Consider the following 13,811-nt stretch of genomic DNA (forward strand, 5'->3'; position numbering starts at 1 on the left):
TGTATACAAAAGCATCAACAAAATCTCGATGTTTGATTAACAAACTAACGCATGTATAATTAAAGTTGCCAAGCTGTCTACATTAATTACCATGAGAACGGAAAACAGAGCGCGGCACGATACGGGATAAATCGTGCATTGCGAACAGCTATGTCCATTCAAGCTGTCTCTTATCGCTAGATTGCCTTTGCAAATAAGTTTTTCACGCTAGCCAACACGAGGTACAATATGTTGAATACCGTGGGAAACGAGCCATTTGGTGATCATAAACGCCTGAGTTCTTCTGCTAAAGTGCATCAATTTTCACAACCACACGCAATAAATTTTGGGTAGTTGGGTAATTAAGAATCGCACTTGGAAGTCTCTAGAGTCTAATATAGTCTAAGGGATTTTTCAGCTCTGTTGCAACCATGTCGCATTGTCGTTGACGGCAACGGCAAGCATCCGATAATAGCCGGTCATTTATTCAATGAGATGCAGCTTCAAAGCAACTGTCATAGCAATACCGCATAATAATGAAAATTGTTGTTTTTTAGTATTCACGATACATCTCTTGATGACAGACAGACTTCACTGGTCGCAAGTAATGTGGCATCACATTGCCCTAGTGACATTCCTGGTTGGCAGAATGGCAAGCGAAAAGTGGCGAGGAATCGTCTGGCGACTGATTAGTATGCATTCATTCAAATCCACTAAACATAATGCTTTAGTTGTGAAGCGCTTGATTTGCACCGGGCAAGTGATCAAACGATAAGCGTATTGCGGATGTGTTACGGGTTGTGAAATAACAGTCCAGTTGAATAGAGTTCAGCGGTGAGGGTTTACCGCTGTAGGTTTGAAATGTTTGATCGAATATTTCACGATTTTCTCGTGAGAGATTGCCGTTTACGCGAAGGAACAGATGTACATAGCGCAGAGAATTGGTTGAATCAAAGTAATAAAGCAGTTCAGCATTTCTCGATTTCGTTTCTCAATGGTAAAAGCATTTATTTTATACAGTAAATGTTCGTTTTTGACAATGTAGTAATGAAATTTCAAAATTGTGTAAGTTCTTAGTATAGATCGCATACAATCGGTATTCTATACAAACGCTCACCGTTGAAACATAATAACAGAGGGTTTAACATGCTGTTGAATTAATTTTTCTAATTAGATTGAATGTTACTTTCAACTCAACTCCATTGTATTAATTAGCTGCGATAACATGGACCCCGGATGCATCAAACCTTTGCTACTGAGTAGTTTAGTTCTATCTGTAATCTTTCCACTTGAATGCTCTTACATTTGATTATAATAAACTCCACTGAATCATCTTGCAGTTATTGTTATGTCACATTCATAATGTAATCAATTGAATCGGTTGGTGATCAGAATTCAGCTAAGTCTAGTCATGCATTGAAGCAATTGCCAACATTCAATTAAAAGCATCATTCTTTGTGTTATATCGAGCCACATGCAGCCTTCTTGACACTAGTGATCAGAATGGAGAAAGGACTGATGAAGCGATCAATAACTACCTCGCATTTCAGGAAAACAACAATGATAACTATTTCCATATGGTTGTAGTTCGAATGCTATTCATCATCATCACCAAAGCAACCGAACAATAAAGCGATCCATTGTTATTCTGGATTTATATATTTTTTCGCTTTCTAATACGTTAAATAACATATTCTCAAACTTTCATGGTAATTGGACAAGTATTTTGTCTTTTATTGTTTGGTGATGCATAGTGAAAATTAACAATTTTGGCTGGATTTAGTCTCACGCCGTTATTCCAAAAACGTGCTGAGATTGAATAAGGCTGATTCGGTGTACTTGTCTCCAAGGACATGCATCCACTTAGGAATGAATATAACCACAAAGTTCCGGGCACGGTATTTGAAGGCGAAATACTATATATTTTTGGTGTGGCACCTTTTGACTCCGAGAGAAAATAATTCATTGAAATTCCCTTTGATGACAACAACAGAGTAAATCTGACATCAAAAACGACTGCAAGCCCGACTTAAAGGCTTTTGGAACACCTTGGTCCTTGAGAAACCCTCGATTTCACAAACGGTATGTTTCGCCCAAATACCAACATGTCTATTCACTTCTTTCCTTATAATCTTCCTAAATCCAAGTGGCAATCCGCAACTAGATGCGATAAGCCTAAGTCCAAACTATGTTGCAACAAAAGCACGAACATATTTTTATGTCATACTGATTAAAACAAGGTGACAACAATGTTTCTTCATAACTAGTTACGAAATAGTGACTTAGGTTTCCAATCACCACATCTGTTTGTCATATTGAATTAATTATAATTTATAAGCTATCGTTACTTAATTCAAATATATCTTTAATCACAACTATACTTTTAGCTACTAGTTGAAAATAAGTTTATTTGATTTAATAGTAGCAACCCGTAACCAACGAGAACGAACCTTTTTTACGGTCAGGTGTTCATGCAATATTAAATGCACGCGTGTGGAACTAATGCCCCAAGATGCCTCTATCTCACGGTATGTCTTGCATTATCAGTTCAAGCACAGCATCGATGATTTCTGGTAATACAACTGATTTTGACCACGATTTAATCCACTATACCAGCGATATACAGTGGTTTCTGATGGTGCATCAACGCCATACAAGTAAGTTCATCGACACACTCTTGTTGAGATAATCCACGTCGAAAGTTGTGAACAATAATCCAACGAAATCCTTCTCTTGAAATTTCCATTGTTAAGCCAAATTGAATTTTTCAACTCACTGCGAACAACACAAATAGCGCTTGTACATCAAAAAGTTCTGAGTTTATTTTGGTGTTGCCAGATTTACACTATTGACATTAGTGTTGCCAGTTCCCGAAATATAAATAGCGGCGTATGTGCAAAAAAATGAAAATAAGTACACTGACTTTTCTCAGTGACGGCTGAATCAATTTTCACAAACTTAGAATCGAAAGAATGGTCCTATACAAAATTCCAAAATTTCATCCTTATCCCACTTGAAGCAACGAGAATGTTATTCACAAACTCTAAAATCGAGCTCACTTTTTGCAGTAATGGCCTTTCGCAAAATTAGCTTTGAAAGAAAGGTCTTATGGTTTTATACAGAATTCCTGAATTTCATCCCGACTCGACTTCCAGTTCTGAAATTATAGGATTATAAGTGTCAAAACTTTCATACATTCACATAAAGCGTACATGCGCTGGTACGGATGATAAAAACATAACACCGTCTATTCAAACGTCAAACACAACGTGCTGTGTTCGATTTCGAACACGCGGTAAAGAAATCGAATCCGACACCAAAGCTCGGGGTAGTAAACACAATCGAGTCCATCTGCACTAAACACACATGAGCACAAGTTTTCGACGGTGTTGCCTGAAATTGAGACAAATTTCAGCCAATTTACAGGAAATGTGGCTGAAGCGCGACAGACCTTGCGTCACAAAGGATTGAAGTTGATTTGAAAAGACATGCGTCGGACTTCCATATTTCGTGATGTATAGGAAATTTGTGCAGTCTGTATAATTGTAATGATAATAGCAATAATAAAAATCCAATCACAAAGCCCTAGGCTTTGGATGATGAGCTACAGGACGTGTACCCCCGCTTGACGGATGGGGGTGGGAGTCAGTTTACACTTCGTATTGACAAAGTCGGACCATACCGAGATCGATCGTTCGCTTATATATGCCTGGAATTGGTCATCAATTTGAATTATCTTGATCCAATTGGGATGAATATTAATATATCTTATTCGTTCTGAACTAGTGAATTTAATTTAAAAAAGGACTATTATTATCAGGAATAAGAGTACATTGACATCTTATGAACCGTTAAGGAACTTTCCGATCCAGTTCGGTATTGGTACTAATGTTATACAAATTATAATGACGGCGAAACTGATTCGGTCAGGTGTGAATACACTCTCAAATTGGGAAAGGTTTATATAAAAGATGTTTTTATTCAGGCCTATTTGCGTACAAGCTTTACGTGGCCGATTGAACTGAATTTTTAGCTAAAATTTTTTTTGTACTGGATCTCGTTGTCACCCTTTTTCTAGGGAGAGAGGAGCTTCCATTTCCCTCCTGCGAGGATTGAGGGGCAGTTTGTTCGTGGTTCGTCTCGACATCCATTGCCGTGGTATTGTTGTTGATTTCTTTGCTAGTTGCTGTAGATGCTCCTTGTTGTACATTGTTTGCAGTTGCTGGTTGGTTGGATGGTAAGCTTTTAACTGCAGCTGGTGTACTTTGTTCCAATGGGGGATACGTTGGATGGTTTCGTTGAAGGGGATACTTCACTGTTGTTGGTGACTGTCACTGTACTGGGGTTGCTTGGGGTTGGTGTGAAGGAAGCACCGTTGTCCTTTGGTGTGGTTGTCTCCTTGTTCAGTTTATCACATGGCTTACCGTAATGAACAGGTTTTTGGCAAAATTGACACGTGGCCATCTGATTGTCATAGGTAACAAGTGATTTGCATGGGATTCTTGTATCCTGACCGAAAGTTACATAAGAAGGTATAGGGCTTTTCAAGCGTATGCGTAACAAACGTACGCCATTTAGAATACCGGGGAAAAAGTTCCTCCACTTTTCTTTTTCGATAGAGAGAATCTCTTCGTATTGGAACATAGTTTTACGAATATAAGGATCGATGACGCTTGAGGGAAGATCACGCACACGCACTTCTTTAGCACTATCTTCCATATATACTGGAATGTTGTACTTAATGTTCTCGTGCTCCACATAATGCACATTATTATTGTCTTTTGCGAATTGAATTGCATCCAATTCTTTATAAAACTGGATGAAAACAACATTATTTGTCTTATTGCATTGAAGTAAATGCACACGTTTAATGTCAAGATGCATTTGCTCCCTAAGCAAACCTTCAAGTTCTCGTATCGAAGGTCGAATTTTGCACTGCCTGAAGTCAACAAAAATTGTATTCTTTCGTACCGGTGGAAGCTTTTGTTCGTTTGGTTCACTCATTTTCGAGGTCGTTCTATTGTTCACTACACAATACTGTACTTGGTTTCTTCCGTCCCGAACGTAAGCGGTTTTGTTTTATCGACTGACTTGGATGAGATGTGAAAGCGAACTGATTGGGAAAGGTTTGAATGTACCTAAATTTCTCCAACTTTGACACAGATGTCACCTTCTTACTGAAAGTGTGAGATGTGTGTTTCTGGAGTAGTACGGTTCACGTGGGCCATTTCATACAATAACACCTAGTATTTCTTTACGAAATACAAATTCCTTTTTCACAATACCTAATTTCTTTCTTACTCTAACTTCATTGCTCTCAGCATGGAACAACGATAATCAAAATATATTTCTCCAAGGACTAGAAAACTGCTCATAGTCCTTAGCACGTTGCAATGATCATGACAGAATCGATACTGCCCACTAATCTGTGGAAGAAATAAAATATGCTAATCAAATCTCACATGATTGGTGGTATGTATGTGTGCATAGATTGCAATGTGTATTAACTCAATATTTCTATTTCATCTGTTCTTTGGCTCAGAAAAGGGAATGGAATCATGTCTTGTTTATCACCTCTGGGCAGTGATGGCCCAGCACACGAGCCAGCTCGTGTGCCGTGTTGCTACTAGATCGAGAGTCGTATGCTTCGAAGAACCAGCTCGCGATGCTGGCTCATCTGCTGGCTCATGAGCTGGAATGGGGAGTTAGCTCGTGAGCTGACTCATGTGCTAGCTCATGTGCTGACTTATGAGTGTGTTTTTTTATTTTATTTAATAATATAATATAATTTTTAAGCATACAGTGTCCGCTCCTTATTGTCTCTTGTCAGTAGGTGGACTACACAAATAGCACACGCTCATGAGTCTGGTTTGAAAAGCACAGCACACAAGCTTAATAGGCACACACTGCAGGTATAGAACAGCTCGTGTGCTGAGCTCGGACATCACTGCCTCTGGGAGCCGCAAACAATGTGGACAACGTCGTTCAAAGCCTGCACACCTAGTAGTTTGATTGCATGTTGAATGTAGCTCTTTCTTAGATTGCGTTGTACTTTCTATAACATTCGTTACTTTCACTAAATTTTCATCTTCCAATTTTTGTAAAACAAGGGAAGGGTAAACATTTTATGGCGGTGCTAGATAGTATTGCTATTGTTAATTTGAATGCAACGCATTTTTTTTAAAATTATTATCTGCTTCTATTTTGCAGGGGAATTCAGAAAACTATAGGGAAAATAATCTTTATCTGCCTATGAACGCGAGTGTATGTAAGTTTCAGCATAACTATGAAACAACTAAACGAACCACCACCGAGTTTGGTGCATGTACCAAAGGTGGGAATCGATACTTTTTGATGAGCACATATACTTTCTACACTACCCGGAGGCGGTCATAAGGGTAAAATCCTGGAGTAGAGCTGTAGTAAGTTCAGTAAAAAAGGGGAGTTCAATGTAAATTTTACTCGACGAGGAACGATGCTTCTTAACAAATACAGATACTATTTTTATATCAAAGGAGATTGTTAGGTTATTTTAAGGAGGAGGGAGTGTAGCAGATGCCCCAAACATGGGAAGTGTAAGGTACAATTGATCGGGTTTTACGGAAAATCTAAAACTGACTCGATTTGACGAGAATGCCGTGAAAATTATGATTATTGCGAGATCTGAGATGGCACACGGGCGGGGTATTGCTCAATCGGGTTACCGTGCTTCTATATATTCAGAGTATTTCGATGGGCAGGACAATTTCTGGAATCTTTTTGCGGCTTTACCATCACGAAGCATTTCCGAGCAACACCGGATAATTCAGCTAGAACTCAATATAATTTGGATAGTTTAATACAGTGCACAGTGGTCCGGATCCACAATTTAGGAGGACAAAAACATTTGTGGCTTAGCCTTATACTTTAGAGCTATGATGTCTTCAGAACAAATGATCAGTGAAAGATAAGCCATATTTTGAAGCATATGGTATTAGGGTGGTTCTTATTATTAGGGTGATCCAAAAATTATTTTCCGTATGTGTAGAGATAGAGAACTGTACTCTTCGGCAAAATTGTAGGCAAACTTATATCAAGAAACTTTGCCGAAAACACTATTTTAGTATCTACAACGGTTTTAGTGTTACAGCTATTTTAATAGAGCAACTTAGGTTGTTCCTAAAAAAATCAGATTTTTTGCTCTAGCTTTCATAATTTTCGCTTCTTGTTTTTGGTGTCTTTGAATATCTTTTAAAGTTTGTTGAAACCAATTTTTTGATGACTAGCGCATTCAGATAGCGTTTTCTGAACAGAAGTTATGAGTAAAACTAGTTCAAAAACAGATCATTTTTAAACTGCCATATCTAACATTGGAGCAAATGAAAAAAAATTGGTTTCTTTCATTTGATAGAAAATATTTTCGAGCATGTTTATAAAAAAAATGGCGGAGGAGATATTTTTTTAAATTTTTTAAATTGTGTTCAAACATTGGGTTTTTTCATTGAGAAATGCTCTTTCATGTAAGACATTTATTAGCTATATATATTAAAATAAGGTATTGCTGTCTTCTAGCGTGTTAAAACTAATTCAGCTGCATAATCGGGAAGATGGAGTACACTCACGTTGGTTGTTACTCTATTCGATAATGCTATTACAGGATCAGACGTTAAAAGAAATTGTTTGAAAAAATCCTCTAGATTCATTTAACGATTGAATTTCTGCGGATGGAACTGCCTATACTTGAGAATTGATTTATTTTGACTCTCTTGCGCTTCCTTACTGTACATACCAATAGGAAGCAAAGCATGTTTTATAATTGCAGTCCCATGCACCAGAAGTTTATGCACGGTTGGCGACATAGCATACCATCCATACAGCTCCACAAAACGAATTATTGTTTGTTCAGCAAACTCCTTGAAAGAAGGTACCGAAATCTTCACATTGCTGTTTATCAACGTTAAGACCGTTCAAGTATATTTCCATTTAACTCGGTGATTTGCGCTACTGTGTTATATTCTTTGAAAAATCTACGGGCACACATTCCATCATTTGAGTTGCCGCCTCCAGGTAATGGTTCACTAATACCAGACCCTGTCAGCTTGGAGCGAAATCAATCTTCAGTATAGGAACGCCCTATGCACGCCATTTTTTTATAAATATGCTCGAATGTATTTTCTATCAAATGAAAGAAACCGATTATTTTTAATTTGCTCCAATGTTAGATATGGCAGCTTAAGAAGGATCTGTTTTTGAACTAGTTTTGCTCATTACTGCCAGTCATCAAAAAATTGATTTCAACAAACTTTAAAAGATATTCAAAGACATCAAAAACGAGAAGTGAAAAATAAGAAAGCTAGAGCAAAAAATCTGATTTTTTAGGAACACCCTAAGTTACTCTATTAAAATAGCTGTAACACTAGAACCGTTAGAGATACTACAATAGTGTTTTCGGCAAAAGTTTCTTGGTATAAGTTTTCCTACAATTTTGCCGAAGGGTGCAGTCCTCTATCTCAACACATACGAAAAATAATTTTTGTATCACCCTAATAATAAGAACCACCCTAATACCATATGCTTCAAAATATGGCTTTCACTGATCATTTGTTCTGAAGACATCATAGCTCTAAAGTATAAGGCTAAGCCACAAAAGTTTTTGTCCTCCTAAATTGTGGATCCGGACCACTGTGCACTGTATTGATTGAAAAAACTGTCATATGAGCATGTAAAAATTTGCAGTGTATTAGTAGCCTTTTCTGCCACCGCGGTGTTACTGTGATGTCCGTGACGAATCGCAGGAGTGATTCATATAATTGCTAACATCAGAGTTCTGTACTCATACACTCATGTTGTGAGATAAATACATAAATAGGTTGCCATTGTGTTTAGATATCTACCATCAGACGGATATTGCCATAACATAAACATCCGGCAATGAAATAGAATCCTTATAACTTTTCAATTGAGTGTCTTGTTTGATTAAAACACCATCCACTTCTGGGTATCATACCGAGTTCCACTAGCTTACATCATTCGGGTGGCGGTATGTATATGTTATCTTTATGCCTAACAGTGGAACTACCGTTTAATCGTCGTGCATGCTTAATTTGGAACATCCAACGACCAATGCCAAGGGCAGGAGGAAGTCATGAAATTGAGCGTGATCGCTCACGTCGATTGGTATCTGTTGTCTACGGATACATTGTTCCTGCCGGAATAACGTGACTTTAGATTCTTTTTTTACAGTTCAATAGGTGATTGGATAATTGTTGTGTGGTTATATCAACCGCAATTATAAATTTTCAAAGAACTGTGCAGTTGTTTGTCTGATTGAAAATGGGTTTGAAAACAGTTTAGAGAAACCCAAATAATTAGAACAATTAACGACCCATTTGGCGTATGGTAGTCGGTATCCCTCGTAACCTTTGAACTCGGCTCTGTTTACTAAATTTGACCTTGCTTTACCATCATAATTTAACAAATATACCGTCATAGAGTACGTACTGCGAGCTAAAAATAGAAACAAAAGCTTAGCACCAAGCTGGGCCGGGGTGACACTTTTGCCGTCAGCAGTAGCCGCGTACGGATGTGCATTGTCGTTTGGTCACCAGCTAAACCATGTACAGCTGTGCTGTTATTTTATGCCATATAAATGGGCGGTTAAATAAATAAACAATAAAAATTGAAATCATTACCGACGCGGACAACTCACTCACTCACTCACGGTTTCGCATGGATGTCGGACGGAGGGGGGAAGGCATTTCTGCACTATTTTCGCTAGTACATGCTAGACCGACCACATTCGTAACGAACTTGACTGCGGGTGTTCTCAGCTATCGTTGCTCCCCATGTAGAGCTGGAACAAAGTGATTAACAACTCGTGTTATAAAGTGACACTATTATTCGTCGATTTCAACACCGAACCGACAATTGCAAGGTGAGAAATCAAGTAATTCGGCATTTTATTAGATTGCATTACCCATATAAATTTTGTACACCTCAATGTGAAACAAAGCTCTTATTTCGCTCCGACTTACAAAGCTACAGGAATTCCTCGTCTTTTGTGCAGTTTCACTCGCTACTAGCGATCGAACAAGGGATTCGAGTCAGTTCCGGTTGTTGATAAAACAACCGGAATTGGACGTGCATCTTTCAGTTACAGGTTATTCAGTTCATTCATCTCACGATGTCTGAGCGGTTATTTCTGACAAGTTTGCAATAGAAATATCTCATATTTATGTTTGAAACTAATAATAGCGGATTGTGATGTAGATAGACATTTATAGTAACGGTTTTTGAAGCAAAGTCTTGGCATTACATTCCTTTCGTGGAATATGGCCTTTCTGTTTCAACAGACTTCGCAGCCGATTCTTAGAGTACAGAATCTATTGCATGGCTAGTACTATGGATCTCACTGACACTACGAATCCTTCCAGGTCGGGGTTCGAACACGATAGCTGACTTGTAAGACCAGCGTCCTATGCATTAAACCGCCAACCCGGGACGACGGTTTTTAAACTGTATATAATTTTACGTTTAGCTATAGGAAGGAATGTCACAATTCACCACATATAAAAGACGCAAATAGGTGCGTGCATGCTATAGCACTTCCCATCCGAACTTCTCTATTTGCTCCTAAAAAATTTATTTACGTAGCTCAAACTGACTCCCAGGCAACGTTATCGTTCAATAAAATCACCATATTAGCTACAGTAACAAATTCAATCCGAGATCAAGATCGATGGCATGCCCAAATAAAATGCTTTTGGGTCGAGTTGGTCATTGTTGCGCCCAACGAACGCCTGAGATGTTGGCTACGACAGCACTTGCTAGGGTGCCTTATTCTTGCCACCGGGCTGGAAATAAGCTCATTAGGTAAACAACTAATAAAATCTGAAAACTGCATGACTTTATAGACCAGTTTCATGAATGTTGCTCCTCTCTACATCGTAACTTATGAAAACACAATCTTGAAATTGAATTTTTTACACATATTAGCATGTAAATCAAGAATCAGAAATCAGATTCAGGTAAGAATTAGGAATATTCATAGCCTAGCCGTAGGATATTCAAGCCAATCATTAGAATTTAATTCTGAGCAAATCAGTCCAGCCAACTCCGAGAAAATTGAGAGTCATTGTTTTTCACACATACTAATCATACATACATCTAAACCCGAACCTAACCCGTACTAGATAAAAAATAAAAACCTTTAGCCTTACCCGAAAAAATCGAGTATTCGGGTTCGAATACACGAAGCCCGAACAAATTTTTGAGCCGCACCCGTTTGACATGAAAAAATCGTCCCGAACCGAACCTGTCACATATTTTTTCTGAACCCAAACCCGACAAATACACTCAGTAATAAATATAGTTCTGTATATGACTGTATGAATTTATATGAACTATTTAGCTGGTAAGTGGACGTGACTGATATAAATCTAAGAATGCCATGATTTACATGTTTTTTTTCGGACTATACATTTATGTTTTACGACTTCATCGCTGAAAAAAAGTAAAGGTGGAAGGAGTTTTTGATCCAAACTGTCCAGTTGCTTCAAGACAGTGAAAATTATTAAAATAATTTTGGAGAGGTTTATTTTTAGTGAACCGAAAGCCAATTTTCTTTTAATTAAGGCGAAAAATTTAACTTGTGTTGTTGTTAAAATTAAATTATTTTATAAGACAAAATTATGGAATCTGTGTGTGTTGCTAATGTACTCTGGTATGCGTGGGCCGATCTTCAAATGATTTTTATTGTTCAAAAGGTGACGTTAATGCGGAGGTTTTAGGCTATAGTACATAAGGAAAATCCTTCGGGAAAGTAGAGAAAAACTAGAAAATTTGTTCGTTTAGAATTGGAAATTTTCCATTCAATGCATGCTAGATCTCCAATGATTGTTTGGCGCGTATTAAGTTATGCAATGCTGCTGCCCGCTGGAGAGCAAAATATGAATACTAGATTAATAATAAAATCGTTGGACGCCAAACGAGCTGATTTGTGCAAAAAATCCACTGAGCCTACTTGATTCACGTGTTTCTTTATTTCGAATCACATGTTCAATTAAGTAAGGGCGCCAAATGAACAGCATACAGGTTTCCATTTTCCGATTTATAAATTTGGGTTCAATACCGTGAAGTCAAATTATAAAACGACTATAAGAAAAGAAAGTGATTAACGTTTTTTTATGATTCGTTGTTTTCCTAAAATTCCAGTAATGTGAATTATATCTTCTTGATAGATATAATTATTGCTTTCACAATTCACTGAGGATCACAGGATCAGCACACCTCAGCTGCCACTTCAAATTAAGACCGTTAACACAAGCAGCAAAACTGATCGGCTCTCTACCTTTTGGAACGATTCCATTCGAATTAGAAGGATATTTTCTGTTTTTTCTGCTTAAATTTTTCATAAGCATTTCCCGTGCTATACCTTAGAAGAATTTTTTGGACGGGATTTTGTGTAATTTTTTCTCGAAACGACCTCCAAATTTCGTCAATTGCTTCAAATTGCAAGTTCGATTATTTATTTGATTCCAAACGTCTTCAATTGGCCAAACGCGATTCGAATTATATCAACCCAGAGTATTCCGAAATTTCAAATTGTTTGCATTTGAGTGTCTATGAACAGCTTCGTCCAATGTACTCGAACCATCCCGTTTGCTTCTGTTTTTAAATTACATCGATTGAACCGAGATTTGGGAACTCATCGACATGTTCGAAATATTCACTCTCTTGCTCATAAACCGTCAAACTAATTTTGGTTGTATTTTGCTTGAATCATTTGGCACTTTTAAGAGCAGGAAAAACCTGCTTTGAAGTGCGAAGTGTACGTGTGTACCTGAATTGGGGAAAAATGTTGAGATCGAATAAAAACAATTGTCAGATGATTCATTTTTACAGAACACTTTACCACTCTACTTCACTAATCTCGAGCAATCATGAAGGTCGTTCGATTATTCTAATTTAAGAGTATTCGAAATAATTTCCATCCAAAGATAATTTTTGAGCTGTGAGAAATTCACAGGGACAGCTACAGGTGCAGAAATAAAAGGAACAAGTACAGAAGCCAAGTTCAGGAAAAAAATAAAAAAGGTACAGGGACAAGTGCAGAAAGTACTAAACCAAGTACAGAAATGAGAGAAACAAGTATAGGAAGTACTGGCACAATTGAGTGCAGAAAAAGGTACAGAATATGCAGATGGTACAGATATAAGTACAGAAGTTACAGGACCAAATACAGAAAATACTGAAGCAGGTACAGAAAGTATAGGAATAAATTTTGAAACAGAAAGTACAAGAAAAAACACACAAATTACAGAAACAAGGACGCAAAGTACAAAATAAAGTGCAGACAATAGAGGAACAAGTACAGAAAAAAGTTGGGAATGAAGTAAATTTCTATTTTTACATAAAATTCGGTTGAACTATCTTGCCACCACCTGATCTTTGTCAGCTATTGAATGACAGAATAGTGACCTAGCTTATATTTGTTTTTCTTTCAAGGCCTAATAACATTGAAATAAGTGCAAAGCCCTTAGCCATGAAAGCTTCATATGCATATCAATCATACCAAATCATTTCCATTGTTTATATCTAATCAAGGTTTTATCAACTATATTGTTCCAATTATAGGTGATGTTTATTGCCACTTTGACATTGCTGTCTCGATGACAATCATCAAAATACAAACACATTATGAGACAGCGGAGTTGATCCATTTGCATCGAATCTGGTGGGTAATTACAGCTACGATAATAGAATTGCGAGTTAACCAGCAACCCTGATATGTTGGCTGCATCGGAACACACTTTCACAGTAATTATCCACAACTGAAATCAGTATCAGACAGC

At 37.5% G+C, this 13,811-nt stretch overlaps 1 protein-coding gene across 5 annotated transcripts in view; it reads right to left on the reverse strand.

The window, feature by feature from the left end:
• LOC131435350 (trehalase) overlaps positions 1-13,811 on the reverse strand; it is a 130,289-nt gene that overhangs the window by 73,718 nt on the left and 42,760 nt on the right. The window lies entirely within an intron of this gene.

The sequence above is a fragment of the Malaya genurostris genome, chromosome 3, assembly GCF_030247185.1.
Source record: "Malaya genurostris strain Urasoe2022 chromosome 3, Malgen_1.1, whole genome shotgun sequence".
Lineage (NCBI taxonomy): Eukaryota > Metazoa > Arthropoda > Insecta > Diptera > Culicidae > Malaya > Malaya genurostris.